The sequence below is a fragment of the Ovis aries genome, chromosome 9 (genome assembly GCF_016772045.2).
Source record: "Ovis aries strain OAR_USU_Benz2616 breed Rambouillet chromosome 9, ARS-UI_Ramb_v3.0, whole genome shotgun sequence".
Lineage (NCBI taxonomy): Eukaryota > Metazoa > Chordata > Mammalia > Artiodactyla > Bovidae > Ovis > Ovis aries.
In genome coordinates, this window is record NC_056062.1 from 60,579,995 (window position 1) to 60,607,231 (window position 27,237).

General features: G+C 42.0%; 1 long non-coding RNA gene across 2 annotated transcripts in view; it reads right to left on the bottom strand.

Annotated features, from left to right (window-relative positions):
• Positions 1 to 27,237, bottom strand: part of LOC132657187 (uncharacterized) — a 64,802-nt gene that overhangs the window by 16,866 nt on the left and 20,699 nt on the right. The window contains exons 2-3 of one of the 2 annotated variants that reach the window (XR_009594982.1): positions 24,390 to 24,506; positions 22,761 to 23,176 (exon numbers count right to left, since the gene is read on the bottom strand). This is a non-coding gene — a long non-coding RNA (uncharacterized LOC132657187). Of the gene's footprint in view, positions 1 to 22,760; positions 23,177 to 24,389; positions 24,507 to 27,237 lie in introns of those variants that run through there. The other variant, XR_009594981.1, reaches the window with a different exon arrangement.

Here is a 27,237-nt window from a genome sequence, read left to right on the forward strand (position 1 = left end):
AGAAGGATTAAGTACAACTTGCTATAAGAGGTGATATTAATCATTATTTTTACATTTTAACATAGCTTGGTTCCTGTTGTTTTCTAGGACTGTAGAATGTAATCAGATTGAAGTCTTATTTCAATACATATTTCAGGAGAATCTTCTTTGCACCAACAGAATCCTGACTCCATCATCTCCTAGAAGAATTCCTGACTTCTGTTAATATCCAACAAGTGACTTAAAATGCATTCACAAGGGAGTTCCTGGTGATCTAGTGTTTAAGAATCTGCCTGTCAATGAAGGGGACATGGGTTCAATCCTTGGTCCAGGAAGATCCCACATGCCACAAAGCAACTAAATATATGCCATAGCTACTAAACCTGTGCTTTAGAAACCATGCTTCACAACAACAGAAGCCACCGCAATGAGAAGTCCTTGCACCATAACGAAGACCAGCCCTGACTTGCAGTAAGTAGAGAAAGCCCAGGTGCAGCAATGAATATCCAGAGCAGTCAAAAAATAAATAAATCTTTTTTTTTTAAATGCACTCACAAGACTGACACCTGATAAAACTCAAAAGGCCCATGACATATTCAAATCACAAACCATATCAAAGGCAAACTCATAATGCCATGTGGAATTCTCCACTCTCCTCTCAGTGACTCTGGGTTCACATATGGGACCACCACCACCACCAACAAAGTGGCATGACTGCTACATGCCTGGGAGCATCTAGTATAATTGACCAAAGACATATCAATACGTTTTTAGAGAGTGATATAATTAACAGCACCATGCAAAGTCATTAGAGGTTAAAACTGATCAAGGGTTCATCATACAACTTATGATTTTTGTTATCATTCACATTTTGCTCCATTAGGTTTTTGTTCCAACCCTGTGTATATCATAATTCACACAAAATTTCAAAAATGACACATTGCAAAATTTTGAGTGAGGAAGAATTTTTCAGTGAATTTCATGCAGATACTGATTGTCTGAGTGACATATACTAGTGTCTCCGAAGATGACAGTTCTTCAGAATATAGTTCTGATTCAGATGAAGTGAATATGAGACCAACAAAAAAAACTTAGTGATTGATTCTGATATGGAAAGTGAAAATGAAACTCATGGTGTTGGAGAGTGCTCCTCTGCTTCTAGAGATGAGTGGTGCCAGGAGCCGCCACGGGAGATCCCACCCATGACAAGGTCATGTGGAAGAGAACTGTTAAGCAAGGCTTCAGAACTCAAGGCGCTCCCTAGGCTTTCTCGAGCATCTACCCCAAAACCAGAATCTGTCTGTTTTACTGTTTCATGACTTTCACCAACTCCTCTGACATTAACAGGGGGCTAACCCTGACCACCTTTCTCTGGAGAAAATCAACTTAGGGCTATAGCTAATAAGTCTCCTGGACATGAGAGGAATATTTCAAATCAAACCCCCTCTGTTAGCATTCTAGCTTGCTTGGCAGGTATATCCAGACTCTTGCAGCTATGCATACAATTATTTACAGCCTCCCAACTGTGAGAGGCACGGAAAGCCTAAAACATAAGAGCCTTTGAAAGAGTTAAAAGTTATTAGAGTAGTGCTAGTGCTGGTGTAGGATTTCATTATTGGGCCAATGCTTGTTGCTAAGTTCCCATATCTCTTATCCACTGTGCACCTGGGAATGCATTAGTTAACATAGTGAGAATGCAAGAAAAACACGTGTAGCCTTGAATTTAACCATATCAGACTTTTGAGCTAATTGGTTCTTTCTTGTAACTCACCGCACCTTTGCTCTGTGAAAAACGTTAACTCTGTTTGGCATTTTCTGAGGCTGACATAGATTAGAAACATAAAGAAAAAACACTTTGAGGGAAAATAAGTTTTCTGGTTGAGCAGCCTTTATCAAAAGAGGGTCATAAAATGTTCACAGGCCTCCAAGGCCAGAAGATACTGTACACAACATCATTTGCGGGAAAGGTATGCAGAAAAATCCTGGTTTCGATAAGGGCAAAACTGCTGGAATGTTTCGGCTGACTCTGTATGACCTTGCATCTTTCATTTCCCTCTATGTATAAGGCAAGGTATAAAAGTACCTTTGGAAAAATAAAGCTTTTGGGCCTCGTAGAAGCTTGGTCACCCTGTGTTTTTTCTTCTTTCTTTCTTTCTCTCTCTCTCTCTCCCTCTCTTTCTCAGGCTGATCCCTTGGAGCATGGGGGCTCCCTGCGTTCACTTATCTGCCCGGGTTTCTAAGACCTGAACGGGAAGACGTTCTGTGTCTTCACTCCCTCGGGAGACCGGGAGGGCACCTGTGGCCTCCGTGAACAGGGTAAATGTCTTGTCTCGGAGTTTTATTGGCTTTCTATGTAAACCAAGAAATATCAGCCTCTTTTTCTCCTCTATTTTTTTATCTATAACATTTTTTCCTTCTCTCTCTAAATCAATCGCCGACGCCATTTCTCCTTTGGGTTTCTCTGGATCCTACAGGGGCTGGACCCTGGCGGAGTGGTTTGAAGACAATGTTTCACAAAAAATTGGAAGACTTTACAGGTGTGTCAGGTGTAACTACTGAATATAATAACCCACAAAGTGTTAGTGAAATAACAATTAATTTGGGGCCAACCAAAATAAAAATCGTGAGCCATAGGCATTAATTTCTGCAAGAATACCCCAGTCAATAACGAGTTAAAGGTCTTGAAACTCTGAACACGGCTCCTGAAACCAGCTGAAGAGTGCTGGTCTAACATTCCCAACCTCAGGCCAGGATCACCGGCCCCTCTTTTGAACCCTCATAGTCTTCTGTGCATATGTTCTGTTGTACTTAATCTGCTGCTGCTAAGTCACTTCAGTCGTGTCTGACTCTGTGGGACCCCATAGACGTTAGCCCACCAGGTTCCCCCGCCCCTCGGATTCTCCAGGCAAGAACACTGGAGTGGGTTGCCATTTCCTTCTCCAATGCATGAAAGTGAAAAGTGAAAGTGAAGTTGCTCAGTCATGTCTGACTCTTAGCAACCCCATGGACTGCAGCCTACCAGGCTCCTCTATCCATGGGATACGCATCCATCTCCCCAACTTGACTTTGATTTCCTCTAGGGTGTGGTCTATGTCTTACACCTCTTCGATTTCCCAACCTAAGTGCCTGGTGTAGATAGAGCACTGAATTAGCACTGAATAGCAATAATGTCTATTGAATTAAATTAAATCCTAGCCTTAACAACTGAGGCTCTGAACTCTTACCCAAGATAATAAGAATTCAATTTTCTTGATTCTATTGACATAGGATAGAAAGAACTTGCTAAAGTGAAACTACTTGACATCCTGACCAACTCTCCCCCAGGCCTTGGATAAACATGAGATGCCTTTTAGAGGAAACCTGACAATCTGTCTAAGGTGAATTTAGATTTCAAAGGGTAAAATCCAGACCATGCCTTGGATGTCCAAATGAATTCATGATGAATGAGAGCTCCATCAAGTCCCTTAGTTTGTCTTTTCCAGGACTGATTCAAGCCAGGCCAATACTGCTTACATGACAACTTCCTCCTCAAGATGCTTTGTGGAATTTGGGTACCAAAAAACATCCCAAATTCTTAGTCCCTTGGCATCTTCTGCAGAGGAAACTAAAGTAGCCAGCTAGAGTTCCTTCAGCATGCCATAGTATATAAGCATTTTGGCTTTGGGATAATACTGATTTGGGTTTAAATCCCAACTATAATTTTCAATACCCAAGAGACATGGGTCATTTTATCTATCTGAACTCTGATTCCTTCATTTAGAAAATGATGATAAAATACCTACCCACAGAGATTGTTGTGTATTTACATATATTATGTCACTTCAGTTCAGTCGCTCAGTAGTGTCTAACTCTTTGTGACCCCATGGACTGCAGCACGCCAGGCTCCCCTGTCCATCACCAATTCCCGGAGCCTACTCAAACTCATGTTCATCGCGTCAGTGATGCCATCCAACCATCTCAGGAATTCTGGCACATAGCAAGTACTCAAGAAGTAATAGTTGCCATTGTCATGAATAATAACTATTATCCCACAGAAGAGGCTCCAGAGAGCGTAAGGTCTGATCCAACATATACCCAACGGCCCCTAATTTTTTTTGAAGGGTACATAGAGGTTTATTACTTCTTCTACATTCTTTTTCTTATTTTTCTTACATTGAAGTACAGTTAATTTACAATGCTGTGTTAGTTTCTGGTGTACAGCAAAGCAATTCATAAATAAATATATATATATATATATGCGTGTGTATATGCATATATCCTTTTTCATGCTTTTCCATTATAGTATATTATAGGATATTGAATATAGTTCTCTGTGCTATACAGTATGACCTTGCTTTTATCTATTTTATTTATTTTTAACTTTATTTTATATTGAAGATTAAAGTATAGCCAATTAACTGTGATAGTTTCAAGTGCACAGCAAAGCGACTCAGCCATACAAACACATGTATCCATTCTTCCCCAATTCCCCTTCCATCTAGGCTGCCACATAACATTGAGCAGAGTTCCCTGTGCTATACAGTAGGTCATTGTTGGTCATCCATTTTGAATTCTCCAGAGGATCTTTCCGACCCAGGGATCGAACCCAAGTCTCCTGCACTGCAGGTGAATTCTTAACTGTCTGAGCCTCCGGGAAGCCCCTTGAATACAGAGAACTGCCCCCAGATTTGGAAGACCCATCTCCCCAGGTATTTTTTTTTCTCCCACATAGCCCTATCTAGTGGTGAGACCTGAAGTAAAAATGATTTCATCTTGGTCCATAGAATGTCCACCATCAAAAAGAGAAGACTCATTCCTAATAGTCCAATAATCCTAATATTCACATTTGGATTCACCTTACGCATATCCACGCATCTCCTCCCCTTCTTTGGAAACTAAACCATGATTGACCTCTTTCCTCTAGCTATTCCTTTCCAAAGTTTACTAACAGTTCAGGAATAACGTCTCAAAAGCACTACACTTGAGAAACTTCTATTTCTCTACTCAGCCATAAAAAAGAATGAAATAATGCCATCTGCGGCCACAAGGATGCAACTAGATTTTATCACGCGAACTGAAATAAGTTAGAAAGAGAAATAGCGTATGATATCACTTATATGTGGAATCTAAAATATGACACAGATGAACCTACCTACAAGATAGCAACAGACCACAGACATACAGAAGTAACGTGTGGCTGTTGTGGGGAAGGTGAAAGGGAGAGGTTTGGACTGGGAGCTGGCGTTGGCAAACTATTCCATTTACAATGAATAAACAACGTCCTACTGTATAGCACAGGGAACTATACCAATCTCCTGGGATAAACCATAATGGAAAAGAACATAAAAAGAAATGTATGCATAAAAATTAAATTAGAAAAATTTTAAGTAACTTATGTTTCTAACCAAGATAGAATAGCAGCAACTAGTACTCTTTCGCCTGAAATAACTGAAAAACAGGACACTATACAGGAAACAATTGCTTTCAAGTCATTGTACATCAGCAACAAAGGATGATGTTCCCTGAGAGCTGGAAGAAAAAATTTCCTCTAACTGCCACGGCGTTCTGTCTGGAGACACTTTCCAGGCTCCAGCGTATGAAAAAGGAACCCAGGAAGAACTCAGCAAACCTTCAGGAAGGAGGAGATGAATTAGGAAGTCCAGAGACTAGAATTCAGAGGACAGAGAACCAGAGATGAATGAGAAGCAGAGAACAAGCTTCAGAGATCGGCAGGAGACATTCCTTGAGTCTTTAACTGAGTAACAGTCAGCACATGTATGTAAATAAACTACCAAGGGCAGGAAAAGAACCATGTGAAAGCATTGCAGGGAAGAACACTTGGAATTCAAACAGGGCTAAAATATAGTTCCTACCAGCCAGAACAGAGAATATAATAATTTACAGGGTACTGTGCTGATACTCAAAACACATCTGTCTCAATAGTGGGACAGAATTTGCCTTAGACTAAATATTGCTCTGGTCTTACCTAACAATGCTTAAAAAATACAGACTTAGAAGGATTAAATTTCTTCCAAGGAGCTCAACTGTATTTTAAAAATATTCTTAGCAGTACAAAAACATCTAGTCATTCAACAAGATAAAACAGTCAGTATATGGAATCCAATTTAAAAAAATTCTAAGCCTGCAAAGCAGCAGGAAATACAACCCATGACAAAAAGAAAAAGAAATCAATGGAAACAGGCCCAAAATGACACACAGAATTAGTAGAGAGGGGCATTAAGGCAGTTAATAGAATATATCCCATTATTTTAAGAGCTAGAGGGAAGATGAAGCACATTTCAGAGAGATAGGGAAAAGAATTTCAAAAACCCCAATCAAATATCTAGAAGTGTAAACTATAATGTCTGAAATGAAAAATCAGACAAGCAACTGAATGTGATTCAGGAAATAAATTAGGGAATTCTCTGGTGGTCCAGTGGTTAGGACTCTATGCCTCCACTGCAGGGGACACTGGTTCGATCCCTGGTTGGGAAACTAAGATCCATTAAGATCCCATAAGATCCCCCATGTTGTGTGGTGTGGCCAAAAGAAAAAAAAAAAAACCATTAAGTAAAGATAAACAGAAAAGAAGACAGAAGATCACATACTGAAAACAAGGCAAAGCCAGGAGAATACAGATAAAAATATTTTAACTCTCAGAGGGAAAACAATGTGACTTGAAGAGAATTAGGAGACAAGCCACAAATTGGGAGGAAATCTTCCCAAAAAACATATCTAACAAAAGACTGTTACACTAAATATACAAAGAACTCTTAAAAATCAATGGTAAGAAAATAAGCAACTCAATTTAAAAATGGGCCAAAGATCTTGACAAACATCTCACTGAAGAAGATAAACAGATGGCAAATAAGCATATAAAATGATGCTTACCATATAGCATCAAGGAGACACAGATTAAAACAACAGTGAGGTACCACTATACACCTATTCAGTTCAGTTGCTCAGTCACGTCCAACTCTTTGTGACCCCATGAACCACAGCACGCCAGGCCTCCCTGTCCATCACCAACTCCTGGAGTCTACCCAAACCCATGTCCATTGAGTCAGTGATGCCATCTAACCATCTCATCCTCTGTTGTCCCTTTCTCCTCCTGCCCTCAATCTTTCCCAGCATCAGAGTCTTTTCCAATGAGTCAACTCTTCACATGAGGTGGCCAAAGTATTGGAGTTTCAGCTTTAACATCAGTCCTTCCAGGGAACACCCAGGTCTGATCTGCTTTAGGATGGACTGGTTGGATCTCCTTGCAGTCCAAGGGACTCTCAAGAGTCTTCTCCAACACCACAGTTCAAAAGCATCAATTCTTCGGCGCTCAGCTTTCTTTATAATCCAACTCTCACATCCATACATGACTACTGGAAAATCCATAGCCTTGACTAGATGGACCTTTGTGGACAAAGTAATGTCTCTGCTTTTGAATATGCTGTCTAGGTTGGTCATAACTTTCCTTCCAAGGAGTAAGCGTCTTTTAATTTCATGGCTGCAGTCACCATCTGCAGTGATTTTGGAGCCCCCAAAAATAAAGTCAGTGCTAAAAATGAGCAAAGTGGGATTTCCCTGATGGTCCAGTGGCTAAAACTCTGTGGTCCCAATGCAGGGGGCCAGGGTTGGATCCCTGGTCAGGGAAATAGAGCTCACGTGCCTCAACTACAAGTTCACATGCCGCAGCTAGAGACGCCCCGCACGCCACAGCAAAGACCAAAGATCCTGTGTGCCTCAACCAAGACCTGCTGCGGCCAAATAAATAAAGATTTGAAAAAATAAATAAACTACTAAGCTAGGAAAAGACACGGAGGAACCTTAAGTGCCTATTGCCAAGTGAAAGAAACCAATCTGGAAAAGCTACATCCTGGATGATTCGAACTATATGATATTTTGGAAAAAGCAAAACTATGGAGACAATAAAAAGATCAGTGGTTGCAGTGGGTACAGGGACATGAATAGGCAGAGCACAGAGGACTTTTAGGGCAGTGAAAATACTCTATATGATAGTTTAGGCATACCTAGTTTTATTGCACTTCACTTCATAGCGCTTCACACACATTATTTCTGGATGTGTCTGGAGAGTCTTTTCAGAAAAGATTAGCATTTTAGCCAATAGACTAAGTAAAGAAGATGTCACCAATGGCACTGCTGTTGCTGTTCAGTCACTGAGTCGTGTCCAGCTCTTTGTGACCCCAAGAAGGGCAGCACGCTAGGCTTCCCTGTCCTTCACTGTCTCCCAGAGTTTGCTCAAACTCATGTCAATTGAATTTGTGATGCCATTCATCCATCTCATCCTCTGTCACCCCCTTCTCTTGCCTTCAATCTTTCCTAGCATCAGAGTCTTTTCTAATGAGCTGGCTCTTTGCATCAGGTGGCCAAAGTATTGGAGTTTCAGCTTTAGCATCAGCCATTCCAATGAAATCCTTCCAATGATGCCTCTCCATGGGGATGTGTGTACATTAGTCAGTCATGTCTGACTCTTTGTGACCCCATGGACTATAGCCCACCAGGCTCCTCTGTCCATGGAATTCTCCAGGCAAGAATACTGGAGTGGGTCGCCATTCCCTTCTCCTGAGGATCTTCCCAACTCAGGGATTGAGCCTAGGTCTCCTGCATTGCACCAGGGGATGGGCATCACCTAATTCCTTTAGGGTCTCAATAGAACAAAAATGTGAAGGAAGGGTGAATTCCCTCTCTCTTCTTGAACTGAAATATCTATCTTCTCTTGCCCTCAGACACTGAAGCTCCTAGTTCTCAGGCCTTCAGATTCTAAGACTTCAACCACCAGCCTCCAGGTTCTTAGGCTTTTGGACAAGACTGAACTATATCACCAGCTTTCCTGGTTCCCCAGCTCACAGAGGCAGATTGTGGGACTTTTTGCATCCATAACTACAGTAGTCAATTCCTTTAATAAATCTCTTCTTATATGTATTTTATTGGTTCTGTTTCTCTAGAGAACCCAGACTAATATATTATGGATATAGAAGACTTGAACAAGACTATCAACCAACTTGACCCAACTGATATTTATAGAGCTCGTGACCTAACAACAGCTGAAAACATCTTTACAAATGCTCATGGAGTATTTACAGAAACAGATCACATTCTGTTCCATATAACAAGTCTCAATAAGTTTTAAAACTTTCAAAATATACAAAGTATGCTCTCTAAACAACAGAATTATATTAGAAATCCATTAAAAATGGTATCAAGAAAATCTCCAAATATTTAGAAACGAAAAAATTTGGAAAGCAAACAATACATGCTAACCCAACCAAGTGGGAAATTACAAAGTGTTTTGAGATAACAGAAAATGAAAACCACCATGTCAAAATATATGGCATACAATCAAAAAAGAACTTAGAAATTCATAGCATCAAACATCTATACAGGCATATCTTATTTTATTGCACTTCACTTTTTGTGCTTCACAGATGTATTTTTTTTTTTTTTAACAAATTGAAGGTTTCTGGCAGACTTGTGTTGAAGTCTATTGGCACCAATTATTCCTAAAGAATTTGCTCACTTGTCTCTGTGTCACGTTTTGGTAAGTCTTGAAATATTTCAAGCTTTTTCATTATATTCGTTATGGTGATCTCCGATATTACTATTGTAATTGCTTTGGGGTGCCACAAACCACCCCATATAAGATCACAAATTTAATGGATATATGTGCAAGTTCTGACTCCTCCACCCACTGGTCAGTCAATCCTGTTTCTCTGCCTCTCCTCGGGTTTCCCTATTCCCAAAGAAATAACAATATTGAAATTAGGCCAATTAAAAACCCTACAATACCCTCTAAGTGTTCACAGAAAGGAAGAGTCACATGTCTCTTACTTTACATCAAAACCTAGAAATGATAATGCTTAGTGAGGAAGGCATGTCAAAAGCTGAGATAGCCCAAAAGCTAGGTCTTCTGCACAGTGAGCCCAATTATGAAGTTATGAACACAAAAAGAAAAGTTCTTGAAGAGGATTAAAAGTGCTACTCCAGTGAACACACCAACTGTAAGAAAGTGAAACAGCCTTATTGCTGATAGGGAGAAAGTTTTGGTGGTCTGGAAAAATCAAATCAGCCACAACATTGCCTTTACCCAAAGCCTAATCCAGAGCAAAGCCCTGACTTTCTTCAAGTCTATGAAGGCTCAGAATGGTGAGGAAGCTACAGAAGAAAAGTTTGAAACTAACAGAGGTTCATAAGGAAAGAAGTCATTTCCATAGCATAAAGTGCAAGGTGAGGAAACAAGTGCTCATACAGAAGCTGCAACAAGTTATTCAGAAGATCCAGTGAAGATCATTAGTGAAGGTGGTCACACTAGACAGCAGGCTTCCCAGGTGGGACGGTGGTAAATAATCTGCCTGCCGATGCAGGGGACATGGGTTCGACCTCTGGGTCGGGAAGATCCCCTGGAGTAGAAAATGGCAACGCACTTCAGTATTCTTGCCTGGGAAATCTCATGGACAGAGGAGACTACACTCCACGGAGGCACAGAGAGTCAGACATGACTGAGGGACTGAGTATGACCACAAGCTCACTAGACAACAGATTTTAAATGCAGATAAAACAGCCTTATATTGGGAAAAAGCACCATCCAGTGGTTTCATACCTAGAGAAAAGTCAGTGTCTGGCTTCAAACATCCAAAGGATAAGCTGACTCTCTACTTAGGGGCTACTGTAGCTGGTGACCTTAAGCTGAAGCCAATGCTCATTTACCATTCCAAAATGGCAAAATTCTTAGGGTCCTGAAGGATGATCTGTCTGCTCTGCCTATGTGCTATAAATGGGACAAAGCCTGGATGACAGTACATCTCTTTACAACATGGTTTACTGCACATTTTAAGCCCACTGCTGATACCTACTGCTCAGAAAAAAAAAAAAATTCTTTCAAAATATTACTGCTCATTGACAGCATTTCTGGTCCCCCAAGAGCTCTGAGGGAGATAAATAATGAGATTAATGTTGTTTTCATGCCTGCTAATAAACATCCTTTCTGCATCCCATAGATCAAGGAGTAATTAAGACTTTCAAGTCTTACTATTTAAGAGATACAGTTTGTAAAGCTATCACTACCATAGACAATGAATACACTGATGGATCTGGGAACAGTAAACTGAAAACTTTCTGGAAAGGATTCACCACTCTAGATGCCATTAAGAACATTTGTGATTCATGGGAAGAGGTCAAAACATCGACATTAATAGGAATTTGGAAGAAGCTGATTCTAACCTTCATGGATGACTTTGAGGGGCTCAAGACTTCCGTGGAAGAAGTACTTACAGATGTGGTAGAACTAACAGGACAACTAGAATTAGAAGTGGAGCCTGAAGATGTGACTGCATTGCTGGAATCTCATGAGAGTTACTGAACTGCTGCAATCTCATGACAAAACTTTAATGGATGAGGAGTTGCTTCTTAAGAGTGAGCAAAAAAGTAGCTTCTTAAGATGGACTCTACTCTTGTCAAAGATGCTGTAGACTGTTGAAATGATGACAAAGGGATTTAGAATATTATGTAATCTTAGTTGATAAAGCAGTGGTGGGGTTTGAGAGGACTGATTCCAATTTTGAAAGAAGTTCCACTGTGGGTAAAATGCTATTATACAGCATGGCATGCTAGTGAGAAATTGTGCATTCAAATTTTTAGATTCCACAAAGCTGGAGGCATCACACGTCCTAATTTCAAACATTAATACAAAGTTACAGTAGTCAACACAGTATGGTACTAGCATAAAAACAGACATATAGACCAAGAGAACAGAATTAAGACCCTAGAAATAAACTCCCGTATATATAACCAAATACTGTTAGACAAGGGAGCAAATAATCCTCAACAGGGAAAGGACACTCTTCTCAATAAATAGTGCTGAGAAAACTGGATAACCACATGCAGAAAAATGAAATTCAACTCTTTTATCTTATACCACTCATACAAATGAACTTGAAATGGATTAAAGACTTAAGCATAAGACCGGAAATCATATAACTTGTAAAAGAAAACATAGGAAAGAAGCTCCTTCACATTGGTCTTGTGAATGGCTTTTCAGATAGGACACCAAAAGCACAAACAACAAAAGCATAAATAAATAAGAGGCATTATATCAAGTTTAAAAGTTTCTGCACATCAAAAAAAATGGCAACCCACAGAATGGGAGAAAATATTATCAAACCATACACCTCATAATGGATTAATATTCAAAATATATAACAAACTCATATATAACTTAATAACAAAAAACAAATGATTAGATTTAAAATGGAAAGAGAAATTGAACGTTTTCCAAAGAAGACATCTAAATGACCAAGAGATACATGAAGTGCTCAACATCACTAATCATCAAGGAAATACAAATCAAAACCACAATGAGAGCACCTCACAAATATCAGAAGAGTGATCACCAAAAAGACAAGAGTCAAGTATTGGGAAGGGTGTGGAGAAAAAGGGAATCCTAGTAAAGGGAATCTCATCCTCTGTTGGAGAAGGGGAAGACAGAGAATGAGATGGTTGGATGGCATCACTGACTTGATGGACATGAGCAAGCTCTGAGAGTTGGTGATGGACAGGGAAGCCTGGCGTGCTACAGTCCATGGGGTCACAAAGAGTCGGACATGACTGAGAGACTGAACTGACTGACTATGCTGTTTGTGGAAATGAATATAGCTATACCCAGTATGGAAAACAGCAGAGAGGTTCCTCAAAAACTTAAAAACAGAACTACTATAATATATAACCCAGCAATTCTACTTATAAATCCAAAAACTAAAACAGGATATCAATGAGATATCCACCCTCTCATGTCCACTGCAGCATTATTCACAATAGCCAACATATGGAAACAGCCTAAGTGTCCATCAACAGATGAATGGATTAGGGAGATGTAATATATAGTAGAATGCTATTCAGCCATAAGATGGGAATTCTGTGATTTGCAATATGGATGGACCTCAAGGGCATTATGGTAAGGGAAGTCAGTCAGACAACATGCAGACGCAGAGAATGGGCATGGGGACATGTCGGGGGATGCTGGGATGACTTGAGAGAGCGGGACTGACATAAATATACTACCATCTACAAAGCAGATGGCTAGTGGGGAGCTGTTGTATAGACAGGGAGCTCAGCACGGTGCTGTGTGATGACTCAGAGGGTTGGGATGGGAGGGTGGGAAGGAGGCATGAAAAGCAGAGGATACACAGTAGTCACGTAGGGATGTGAGAGTTGGACTGTGAAGAAGGCTGAGCACCGAAGAATTGATGCATTTGAACTGTGGTGTCGGAGAAGACTCTCGAGAGTCCCTTGGACTGCAAGGAGATCCAACCAGTCCATTCCAAAGGAGATCAGCCCTGGGATTTCTTTGGAAGCACTGATGCTAAAGCTGAAGCTCCAGTACTTTGGCCACCTCATGTGAAGAGTTGACTCATTGGAAAAGACTCTGATGCTGGGAGGGATTGGGGGCAGGAGGAGAAGGGGAAAGAGGATGAGATGGCTGGATGGCATCACGGACTCGATGGATGTGAGTCTGAGTGAACTCCGGGAGTTGGTGATGGACAGGGAGGTCGGGTGTGCTGCAATTCGTGGGGTTGCAAAGAGTCGGACACGACTGAGCGACTGAACTGAACTGAACTGATAGCTGATTCACTTCATTGTACAGCAGAAACTAAAACAACACTGTAAACCAACTAGACTCCAATTTAGAACAAAGATGAATACTAAATGGTATTACTTCTATATGGAATTTACAAAAACCTAACTCACAGAAACTTTTCCTCAAGGAAAAATTATAAGATCTTAAAAAATTATATAATTGGTTTTAAAAGACATCATCATAGAAAAATAAGTTTTTTAAAAGACATAAATATAGAGGAGGGCAGTGAAACTACTCTGTATGATACTATCATAGGGACACACCTCATGCTGCATTTATCCAAACCCACAGAATGTACAACACCAAGAGCAAACCCTAGTGTAGACTCTGGAGTCATTGACAAGGATGTGTCGATGTAGCTTCAGCAGTTGTAACAAATATACCACCTCGCTCTGGGGAGGGACAATAATAATAAGACCAGCCTATGCATGTGCGGGGACACAGAAGACATGAGAAGTCTCTGTACCTTCCATTTCACTGCCAACATAAAACTCTTCTAAAAAATAAAGTTTACTGGGAATTCACTGGCTGTCCAGTGGTTAGGGCTTGGTACTTTCACTGTCGGGGCTTGGGGTTCAATCCCTGGTCAGGAAACTAAGATCCCACAAGCTGCCAAGCTACACGGTTGGTGGCGGGGTGGGGCGGGGTTGGGGGGGGGGGGTGTTGGGAAGAAAAGAAAAGCAAACAAAAACAAACAAAATCTCATGTTATCCCTCTCATTTTCATTCCATCGTCAATCATTGAGCACCTTTCCCTTCCTGTCTCTATGCATTTATACAGCTTACATACATGTGTGTGTATATATATACTTGCAGCTCTTTTAAACAGGTGTGGACTGATACTACAGTAATGTCCTGATAGTTGCAGTTTTCATTTTCCAACTCCTATTTCTAAAATACTTTAATTTTCCCTATAAATGTATAATGCTTCTTATGTTTAAAAAAAAAATCAAAAACCAAAAAACTTTTCTCAAGAGCTGACAGTCTGGTCTTCCTCAAGCACTGGAGATGCCACCGTATGGCACCCCAGGGATTTCAGTCATGTCTGCCTATATGCCTGTCCTCCGCAAGTAAGTTATTTAGAACAATCACTTAACATCCTTCAAATCAGACAGACCTTCCGGTTCTAAAGGCCTTGAGGGACACATGAATTTTAAGAGCGTTCAACTTGTTACAACCAATCTTGTCATTTATATATGTGTCCATTGTGGCTCAGTCATGTCTGACTCTTTGCAACCCCATGGACTGTAGCCCACCTGGCTCTGCTGTCCATGGAATTCTCCAGGCAAGACTACTGGAGTGGGCTGCCACTTTCCTCCTCCAGGGGATCTTCCCGACTCAAAGATAGAACCCACATCTCGTGTCTCCTGCATTGCAGGTGGATTCTTTACCTGTTGAGTCATTAGAGAAGCCTGTGTCATTTATAAAACAAGGTTAATAACACATCACAGAGTTATCAGGTGAGAAGAGGGATGAGGTAAAGGGTGGCCTCCTAGGACAAGGGCTTTGGTATGGCTGCCCAACTGCTAAGAAAGTCAGAACCTACAGAAAGAAGGTGTACATATTTCTTCTTTCTTTTTTAATGCATCTTAGATTTGACCTATATAATCACAGTCACCTAGGGTACTTATTAAAAATCATACTTTCTAGCCGCAAACAAAAAAAAAGTCTTTTACTTGGTTGGTTTGAGTGGGGCCAGGAATCTGCATGCTAAACAGGTGATGGTCCAGCTAAGCTGATGCTGCTGGTCCATGAACCCCATTGGAGAAACACACATTGGTCCCATTGGGGTTAAGTCAGAACAGGAGTTATTCTGCTGTAATGGTGATGCTCAAGCTTAATGAAGTGTGAATGAAGAAAAGAGTGGCCCAGCTCTTGTTATGACCCCGTCCTGTGACTTCTTGGGGAAGGGCCTGAAAATACTCAGAAAATTAGCACTAAAGGGCAGTTAATCTTGAGCAAATACTGAGTATGTAAGCTAGGAAAGTGTTAAGGCCTTTAGATCTTGGCTTAATTCTAGAAAGTCCTTAGAGATGATTTAATGAAAGACCGGGGGCATGAAACCAAGGCTACTGGACCCTGATCATAACTGTCAAGGCTCTAGTGTGAGCAACATAAATCCATTTGGCCTACATTTAGCAGTTTATGATATTAATACATTCATTTATTCATTCAGTTAGCCAACTGTGCCTACTTTAGAATAAAGCTTCAAAAAGACTTTTTCTACCAGAGTACACATAATTTGGGCTTCCCTGGTAGCTCAGAGGTTAAAGCGTCTGCCTGCAATGCGGGAGACCCGGGTTCGATCCCTGGGTTGGGAAGATTCCCCTGGAGAAGGAAATGGCAACCCACTCCAGTATTCTTGCCTGGAGAATCCCGTGGACACAGAGGAGCCTGGTGGGCTACAATCCACGGGATCACAAAGAGTCAGACACAACTGAGTGACTTCACTTTCACACATAATTTAAATAGGGCAATCAGCTTTTATAAAGGCTCAACACTATATATACCAGCATCAAGAAAGACTGGTACTTCCTTATGTTACTGATTTAAGAAACATTTATTGAATACCTCTTTGTCTCTGGCATATATCTGTTTTTTCACTTTTTTTTGGGGGGGGGGGATAATTACTTTACAACGTCGTGTTGGTTTATGCTGTACAACAAAGTGAATCAGCTATATGAATATATCCCCTCTCACTTAAACCTCTCTCCCCACCCCCATCCCACTCTCTAGGTCATCACAGAGCACTAAGCTGAATTCTCTGTGCTACACAACATCTTCTCACTAGATAGCTATTTTACACATGAAAGTGTAACTGAAAGTCACCCAGTTGTGTCCGAATCTTTGAGACCCTGTGGACTATACATACAGTCCATGGAATTCTCCAGGAGGCCAGGATACTGGAGTAGGTAGCTGTTATCCTTTCTCCAGGGGATCTTTGCAACCCAGGGATCGAAGCCAGGTCTCCTACATCGCAGGCAGATTCTTTACCAGCTAAACCACCAGGGAAGCCCAAGAAAACTGGAGTGGAAGCCTATCCCTTCTCCAGCGGATCTTGCTGACCCAGGAACTGAACCGGGGTCTCATGCATTGAAGGCAGATCCTTTACCAACTGAGGTACCAGGAAAGCCCATTTTACACATGATAGTGTACATATCTCAGTGCTACTCAGTCTTCACTGCTTTCCCTGTCAAGCCTTTCTGAAAGCCCTCAGGTTGAATGGATCTTTAAAATTTATAAATTTATTTTATTTATAGGTGCCCCCTGAAAAAAATTCAGATTGATATTACATATTATATAATCAAATAATCTTATAGCTGAAAGGAATTTTACTATAACACTAGTCTCAATATAATAAAATTTACTCTTTATGTGTCTGTTCCCCAAGACAGATCACAAACTTCAGAAAAGGCGGCTATATCTCACTCACTGAATCCTAGCACATAAGGTACTGAGTAAATGAATACTCATATATACAGACATAGGAGCACCTCCACGTGAATGCTGTGGAATGTCACGAACCTCCCTCCATAGTTCTTCAGGCACTCTGTCAGATCTAATCCCTTGAATCTATTTGTCACTTCCACTGTATAACTGTAAGGGATTTGATTTAGGTCCTATCTGAATGGTCTAGTGGTTTTCCCTACTTTCTTCAATTTAAGTCTGAATTTGGTAATAAGGAGTTCATGATCTGAGCCACAGTCAGCTCCTGGTCTTGTTTTTGCTGACTGTATAGAGCGTCTCCATCTTTGGCTGCAAAGAACACAATCAATCTGATTTTGGTATCGACCATCTGATGATGTCCATGTGTAGAGTCTTCTCTTGTGTTGTTGGAAGCGGGTGTTTGCTATAACCAGTGCATTCTCTTGGCAAAACTCAGTTAGTCTTTGCCCTGCTTCATTCTGTACTCCAAAGCCAAATTTGCCTGTTACTCCAGGTATCTCTTGACTTCCTACTTTTGCATTCCAGTCCCCTATAATGAAAAGGACATCTTTTTTTGGTGTTAGTTCTAGAAGGTCTTATAGGTCTTCATAGAACCGTTTAACTTCAGCTTCTTCAGCATTACTGGTCGGGGCATAGACTTGGATTACTGTGATATTGAATGGTTTGCCTTGGAAACAAACAGAGATTATTCTGTCGTTTTTGAGATTGCATCCAAGCACTGCATTTTGGACTCTTTTGTTGACTATTATGGTTACTCCATTTCTTCTAAGGGATTCTTGCCCACATTGGTAGCTATAACGGTCATCTACATTAAATTCACCTATTCTAGTCCATTTTAGTTCGTTGATTCCTAAAATGTCATTGTTCAGTCTTACCATCCCCTTTTACCACTTCCAATTTGCCTTGATTCATGGACCTAACACTCCAGGTTCCTATGCAATATTGCTCTTTAAAGCATTGGACTTTACTTACATCACCAGCAACATCCACAACTGGGTGTTGTTTTTGCTTTGGCTCTGTCTCTTCAATCTTTCTGGAGTTATTTCTCCACTGATCTCCAGCAGCATATTGGGCACCTACCGACCTGGGGAGTTCATCTTTCAGTGTCCTATCTTTTTGCCTTTTCATACTGTTCATGGGGTTCTCAAGGCAAGAATACTGAAGTGGTTTGCCACTCTCTTCTCCAGTGGACCACTTTTTGCCAGAATTCTCCACCATGACCTGTCCATCTTGGGTGGCCCTACATGGCACGGCTCATAGTTTCATTGAGTTAGACAAGGCTGTGGTCCATGTGATCAGATTGGTTAGTTTTCTGTGATTGTGGTTTTCAGTCTGTCTGCCCTCTGATGGAGAAGGATAAGAGGCTTATGAAGTTTCCTGATGGGAGAGACTGACTGAGAGGGAAACTGGGTCTTGTTCTATTGGGTGGGGCCATGCTTAGTAAATCTTTAATCCAATTTTCTGTTGAAGGGCAGGGCTGTGTTCCCTCCAGTGTTATTTGACCTGAGGCCAAACTGTGGTGGAATGAAGATAATGGTGACCTCCTTCAAAATGTCCCATGCATGCACTGCTGCAGACAGTGCCCCCAACCCTGCAGCAGGCCACTGCTGACCCTCACCTCTGCCAGAGACTCCTGGACACTCACAGGCAAGTCTGGGTCAGTCTCTTGTGGGGTCACTGCTCTTTTCTCCTGGGTCCTGATACACACAAGGTTCTGTTTGTGCCCTCCAAGAGTCTGTTTCCCCAGTCCCGTGTAAGTTCTGGTGGCTCTATGGTGGGGTTAATGGTGACCTCCTCCAAGAGGGCTTATGCCACACCCAGGTCTACTACACCCAGAGGCCCTGCCCCCGCAGCAGTCCACTGCTGACCTGTGCCACCTCAGGAGACACCCAAACACAGTTCTGTCTCAGTCTCTGTGGGGGTCTCTGGGTCCTGGTGCACACAAGGTATGTTTGAGCCCTCTGAGTATCTCTGGCAGGTAGGGGGTTTGATTCTAAATGCAATTTTGCCCCTTCTACTAGGGGCTTCTCCTTTGCTCCTTTGCCCTCCTTAGAAGTGGGATAGCTGGTTAAACATTATTCTGGGTGTGTCTATGAGAGTATTTCTGGATGAGACCAACACTTGAATTAGGAGATTAAGTAAAGCAGATTGCCCACCCCAACATGGAGAAGGGGCAAGGATGATACAGTGAAGGACGGGGAAGCCTGGCATGCTGCAGTCCACGTGGTTACAAAGACTGGGACATGAGTTAGCAACGGAATGACAACAGTATGGAGTGAGGGAGAAATCACACTGATTATTTTCTAGCTGAGATACAGGCCACCTCCTGCCTTGGACTGAAACTACACCGCTGACTTTCCTTGACTCCAGCTTGCAGATGGCAGGTCAAGGGACTTCTCAGCCTCCATAATTATCTGAACCAATTCCTTATAAATGATTTTTTCTTCTTTCTCTCTCTCTCTCTAATCACCTATTGGTTCTGTTTCTCTGGAGAACTCTAGTATACTCGTTTTCTTTATCTGTAGAACAGGGAAAATAAAAGCCATATATTTCAGGACTGTGCTAAACAGTGCATATGTTCTTGTTGTTCAGTCACAAATCACTTCAGAATTCTTGCCGTGAGAACCCCATGGACGGTATGAAAAGACAGAGATAGGAAGCTGGAAGATGAGCTGCCCAGGTCTGTAGGTGTCCAGTATGCTACTGAGGAAGAGCAGAGAAATAGCTCCAGAAAGAATAAAGAGGCTGAGCCAAAGCAGAAATGAGGCCCAGTTGTGGATGTGTCTGGTGGTGAAAGTAAAGTCCAATAAATACTGTATATGTATTTGATTTAATCCTTTAACCTCAATAAGATATAGGTACTATTGATATGATTATCCCCTGCATACTCAAAGTTCTTGCTTCCTCATGGCACTGACGTACCTTGGGGTAATATTCCCCCACCCCGCAAAGAACCAATTCTTTTTGCATCTTAGTCAAATTTCAAGGGAAAAGAATCTAATGGGTCAAAATTAATTACTGGTCCTTGTTGGGCAAAATTCTCAGAAAAGTTTATTCTATCAACTGACCTACAGATTGGCTTGTTTGATCATATTCCCACCCCTGGCCTATTCAGCTTTGTTCAGGGAAATTGGGGCAGGGAGAGGTGGGAGGAACCTTAAGTTAACACAGTAGCAATTTGTATTTAAGAACCAACCACTTTTGGAGTGGTAGAGGCCAGACTCCCTGAGATTAGGAAGAGGCTATGGACATAGCCTGGAGAATCCCATGGACCGAGGAGCCTGGTAGGCTGCAGTCCATGGGGTCGCAAAGAGTTGGAAACAACTGAGCGACTTCACTTTTGCTTTTCACTTTCCTGCATTGGAGAAGGAAATGGCAACCCACTCCAGTGTTCTTGCCTGGAGAATCCCAGGGACGGGGGAGCCTGGTGGGCTGCCATCTATGGGGCTGCACAGAGTCGGACATGACTGAAGCGACTTAGCAGCAGCAGCAGCAGCAGCAGCATGGACATAGCATGCTTGCTGAGGTTGGACCTCTACTGAGTTTCTTTATAAAGACCAAGGCTGAGCACCAAAGAATTGATGCTTTTGAACTGTGGTGTTGGAGAAGACTCTTGAGAGTCCCTTGGACTGCAAGGAGATCCAACCAGTCCATTCTGAAGGAGATCAGCCCTGGGATTTCTTTGGAAGCACTGATGCTAAAGCTGAAGCTCCAGTACTTTGGCCACCTCATGCGAAGAGTTGACTCATTGGAAAAGACTCTGATGCTGGGAGGGATTGGGGGCAGGAGGAGAAGGGGACGACAGAGGATGAGATGGCTGGATGGCATCACGGACTTGATGGACGTGAGTCTGAGTGAACTCCGGGAGATGGTGATGGACAGGGAGGCCTGGCGTGCTGTGATTCATGGGGTCGCAAAGAGTCAGACACAACTGACCGACTGAACTCAAGGCAGAAAAGGAACCATATACCAGGGTGTCCTCTTTAGGAAATAGTGATCTTCTATCACTTGCTTATTGCTGAATTTCAAGCCTTAGATCTGTGCCTGGCAACTGGCAAGCATCCAGATAATATATATTAAATAGGTAAATAAATCCAACATCTCAAGGTCTTCCTGAGAGAGGCAGCTCCAGAAATCAATAGCCATGAACCAGTCTTTCTATGACTGTCTGATCAAGAGAGAAAGTCGCACCTCGAAAAGCATGTCCAGTAGATGCTTTGCCATTGGCAGATTTTCAGCTCTTTACTGTAGGCACGCACGTGTGCATGCCAAGTCACTTCAGTGGTGTCTGACTCTTTGTGATGCTGTAGACCACAGCCTGCCAGGCTCCCCTGTCCATGGGATTCTCCAGGCATGAATACTGGAGTGGGTTTCCAGGCCCTCCTCAAGGGGAATCTTTCTGACCCAGGGATTGAACCCATGTATCTTACGTCTCCTACACTGGCAAGCAGGTTCTTTACCACTAATGCCACCCAGGAAGCCCAAGAAGATGTCACACCCAGCTGGGTGCTAAGGGTACAATTTTATTTTTGTATGTGTGCTCGGTTGCGTCTGACTCTTTGATTCTATGGATTGTAGCCAGCCAGCCTCCTCTTTCCATGGCATTTTCCAGGCAAGAATACTGGGTTGCCATTTCCTCTTCCATGGTTTCTTCCAGACCCAGGGATCAGACCTGTGTCTCCTGTAGCTCCTATGGCTCCTATGCTGGCAGGCAGCCAATGAGGTTTCACCACTGAGCCACCAAGGAAGCCCCTCCCTAGGAATGTGAAGTAAAGTTGCTCAGTTGTGTCCGACTCTTTGCGACCCCGTGGACTGTAGCCTACCAGGCTCCTTCATCCGTAGGATTTTCCAGGCAAAAGTACTGGAGTGGGTTGCCATTTCCTTCTCCATCTCTAGGAATGGAATAACAAAATCATGGAGGAGAGTGTTGATGAGGGGACCTCTAGAGGAGGATGGAGCTCCCTCTAGGGGCCAAAAGAAGTATTCTCTGGAGAAGGAAATGGCAACCCACTCCAGTAATCTTGCCTGGGAAATCCCATGGACAGAGGAGCCTCGTGAGCTACAGTCCATAGGGTTACAAAAGAGTCAGACATGACTTAGTAACTAAACAAACAGCCTCCATTGCTGCCATTCCCTGGACCTGCAATTCCTTTCTCTCTCTGTTAACTCTGTGCAAAGTCGGCTGTTCCGGACCTTGGCTGCCAGCATTGCTCATTGCACCCCTGGCTGACATCATTGCGTGCAGCTGTGCACATATGCAGATAGCAAGGAAAAAGGTCTTACTGTGCTGTCAGCTGAGCTGGGGTACTTTCCCAGCTGCAGAATAAAATGATTAGGTCCTACAAATGAACATATCTATGAAACAGAAGCAGGCTCACAGGCAGAGAATAGACTTGGGGTTGCCAAGGGAGAGGAGGGCTTGGGAGGGAAGCATGAGAGTTTGGGGTTAGCAGATACAAACTATTATATGGAAAATGGATAAGCAACAAGGTCCTACTTACGCACAGCACAAAGAACTATATTCAGCATCCTGTGATAAACCATATAATATATATATATGTCACTCTGCTTGTACAGCAGAAATTAACATAATATTGTAAATCGGCCAAACTTCAGTAAAAAAATTTTTTTTTAATTATTCTCAAAAAGGCACCACTGACACTGCAGGCTAATGTTTTAAAACATAGCAACATCACATAACAACAAACAGAGTAGCAGGTTTAACAACGCTCCTTTAATAGTCATCCAGCAAGTAAAGTATCTTTTATACACCAGGTTCTGTGTAAAGCACAGGGTATTTGGATGAAGTTGTGGATGTGGAAATGTGTAGAAAAAGGGACCCTTGTACACTGTTGGTGGGAATGCAGACTGGTAAAGCATTATGGAAAACAGTATGGAAGGTCATGGAAAATTAAAAACACAATTACCCCATGATACAGCAATCCCACTTCGAGATATAAATCCAGAGGAGATGAAATCAGAACCTCAAAGTGATACCTGAACTCCCATGTTCACTGCAGCATTATTCACAATAGCCAAGATGTGGAACAACCGAAGCCTTCACTGACAGATGAGTGGACAAAGAAAATATGATGTGTATATAACACAGAAGTATCATTCATCATTCAGCCTCAAAAAAAAAAAAAAAAAAGAAATTCTGTTATTTGTGACAACAGAAATGAACCTGGAGGACGTTATGCTAAGTAAAATAAGTCCCACACTTAAAGACTAGTACTATCTAGTACCACTTAAATACAGAATCTAAAATAGTCAAATTCAGGACTTCCTTGGAGGTCCAAGGGTTAAGAATTCACCTGCCAATGCAGGGGACATGGCTTCATCCGTGGTCTGGGAAGATCCCTCGTGCTGAGCCCGAGCTCTGGGGCCCGCGGGCTGCGACTACTGAGCCCCAGCGCTTGGAGCCTGTGCTCCACAAGAGAAGCCACCACAGTGAGGAATCCACGCGCTGCAACTAGAGTGTGCTGTCCACTTGCTGCTACTAGAGAAAAACCTGTGTGCAATGAAGACCCGGCGCAGCCAAAAGATAAAAATAAGTGAAGTTTAAAAAAAAAATAGTCAAATTCAGACCCAGCGCAGCCAAAAAATAAAAATAAATAAGTGAAATTTTAAAAAAAAGTCAAATTCATAGAAGCAGAGGGGGGAGGGGAAAACGAGGAGGTCATTAGTCACAAGGTACAAAGTTTTAGTTACATGGGGTAAATAAATTGTTGTTGTTCAATTGCTCAGTCATGTCCGAATCTTTGCGACCCCATGGACTGCAGCACGCCAGGCTTCCCTTTTCTTCACTATTTCCCAGAGTTTGTTCAAACTCATGCCCACTGAGTCCATAATGCCATCCAACCGTCTCATCCTCTATTGACCCCTTCTTCTCTTGCTCTCAATCTCTCCCAGCATCAGGGTCTTTTCCAATGAATCAGCTCTTCACATCAGGTGGCCAAAGTATGGGCCTCACCATCAGTCCTTCCAATGCATATTCACAGTTGATTTCCTTTAGGACTGACTAATATACAGCATGGTGATATTATCAACTCAATAGTACTGTACTGTATACTTAAATTTCTAAAAAAAGTAGATCTTAGTTGTTGTCACATACAAAAACCGTTAACTACATAAGGTAATGGATATGTTAATAACCTTGACTGTGGTAATTATCTCGAGAGCATAGGATATAAAAAGATTCCACTGCAGTATATAAGGCATTCCTCCTTTCGTTCCCCTTTTTCAACAAGGAATTGGTCATCCATCCATGAACCACAGCGCCTAGAACAGAGCTATGAGATCCAGCAACATTTGCCAAGGGAACCAGGAGGGGTCTCACTCACCTATGCTATGGTCGCTTCAGTCCTGTCAGACTCTTGGCAATCCTATGGATCATGGCCCACCAGGCTCCTCTGTCCATGGGATTCTTCAGGCAAGAATACTGGAGTGGGTTCCTGTATCTGGTAACAAGCAGACAGACCTCATTACAGAGCGGAACAGCTGAGCAGCAAATCTGTCTCAACTCCTGTCTTGTGGTCAGGAAAAAGCCTGGAGAGGGCTGAACAGGGCAGAAACCCAGTCAAGAGAGACATTTTACTAATATAAATAGAAAAGTATCATATTTAAATTATTAATGACATCATTCAAGATGTTCCTATTCTTTTTTCTGCACTTGATAGAATATTCTCAGAGAAATATGTCTCATAGAAAAGTTAAATTTTTAATATAAAATATTATATATTTTTTCTCTTTTCCCTTATATTTCTTCTGATATTTGCTTTATGTATCTCTGTTTCTTTATTGTTAGGTATCTAACGGTTTATGATGTCTTATCTTCTTTGTGAACTGTACCTTTTATCATTAAAAATATTCATCTCTGTTTCATTTAAAAATAAATAAATAAATTTGATTTAAAAAGAGGCAGACGTATTAGTCCAGCGTACCTGAGGAAAGATTTCAGTACCTCATCTGAGGAAAAAAATGTGTCTGAATGTAGTCAAGACAATAAGAACCTGACCAGCACCAGTCTCCCCACCCCAAACACCACATGGGGGTTACCTATCAGAAATAAGTGAACTCCCTACAGGAAGAAAGGAGAGTGGTGAGCGAGAACGCAGCTATCCCAGGGGTGCAAGACGCAGCTAAAGAAACCTGTCTGTCTCCAGCGGCACCAAGAGGACTGAGGTGGGACGTCCATGTCTCAGAGGAGAGAGGAGATCAGCAGAGGGACAAGTAAGACTGTCAAGGGGCATTAAAGCGAACACAGTCAGCAGGAAGCCCACCCAGAAGCCTCTGGGAATCTCACAGCCAGAGAGCTCCCTACAAGTCCTCTGTTCCTGGGATTCTCCAGGCAAGAATACTGGAGTGGGTTGCCATGCCCTTCTCCAGGGGATCTTCCCCACCCAGGACGTGAACCCACGTTTCTTATGTCTGCTGCACTGGCAGATGGGTTCTTTACCACTAGCACCACCCGGGAAGCCACCCAAGTCCACAGGCACCCCCAACACCTAGAGTGCTAAACCCATGCCCACCTACCTCCCTCCACTCTGCAGCCGGCTCCTTGCACACTTCCAAGAGGAAGCTCTGCAGATGGTGAATGTGCTTAGAAAACAGCAAAGGGGCTGTGGGCAAGGGGAAAATTATAGCTTGAGCTTTTAGAAAACAAGAGAGGTTTCCAGGAGCCAGCATAGTGAATTGTTAAGAACCTGCAAAGAAATAAGCGTTTAAGAATTCTGCCACAAGAGGGAGCAAGATGAATAGAACAGGTGTACCCACACAAAGGCAGAGAAAACCCCAGAAAATACTAGCACCAGGGAATTGAATACCTATCTGAAGGTAACTAGCACAGATTTAAAGAGGTGTTTGCTTCTTCAAATGCAAAAGCAGCAATGCAAAACTATAAGGAACATAAAGTTTCAAGCAAATATGTTATCACCAAAAGATAAATACAATCCTCTAATAACAGAGCTCAACACACGAAATTTTGTAGTATGATTGATAAAGAATTCAAAATAGCTGTTCTGAAGAAACTCAATGAGCTACCAAAAGAAAAATATAACCCAACTCAGAAAGACAATTCAATGAAATTACACACACATATGCGCAAAAACACAGGTTCAAAATGAGATATTTACCAGAAATAGAAACCATAAAAAAGAACCAAACAGAAATTCTAGAGCCGAAGAAGTTAATAAATGAAATGGAAAATGCTAGAACATCTGCAGTAGAGCAGAGCACCTGGAAAACCAACAAGTGAGGTAGAGGATAGGAATTTTGTAGTTATAGGAGTAACCCATAACTATAAAATAACCCAGTTATAGGAAATAAAGAATAACCCAGTTATAGGAATAAAGAAAAAGAATGGAAAAAAGAGAAGGCATTCATGATCTATGGGACGACACTGAAGAACAAATATTAGAATAATCAGAATCCAGGGACTTCCCTGGTGGTGCAGTGGATAAGAATCTGCCTCCCAATGCAGGGGACATGAGTTCAATCCCTAGTCCAGGAAGATTCTACATGCTGCAGAGCAACTAAGCCCATGCGTCACTACTACTGAACCCATGTGCTGCAACTGCTGAAGCTCAGGCCTCCAGAGTCTGTGTTTCACGACAAGAGAAGCCACCACGATGAGAAACCCACACACCACAACTAGAGAGTAGCCCCTCCTCTCTACAGCTAGAGAAAAGCCCAAGCGGCAGCAAAGACCACTGCGCAGCCAAAAACAGAATAATCAAGGTCCAGAAGGAGGAGAGGGAGAAGGCGACAGATTTAAAGAAACAGCGGCAAAGAACGTCCCAGGCCTGGGAGAGAACTAGCCATCCAGGAGAGAGTGGAATGATACATTCTTAATGTTCTAAGAAAAAAGAACTGTCAGCCAAGAATACTCTATCTGGCAAAGTTATCCTTCATATATGGAGAAGTACAAACTCCTAGGCAAACAAAAGCTGAAGGAGTCAATCACCACCAGACCTGTAAGAAATGTTGAAAGGAGCTCACGTTGAAATGACATGACCTAAAAACATACAAAAGTACACAATATACTGGAAAAGGTAAATATAAAGTCAAACTTAGAAAACTAATTCTGTAACTGCATGGCATGTTAACCACTTAGCCACAGTCTAAAAGTCAAAGGAAAAGAATACTAAAAATAATTATAGCTACTATAATTACAACTAATACCAATATTAA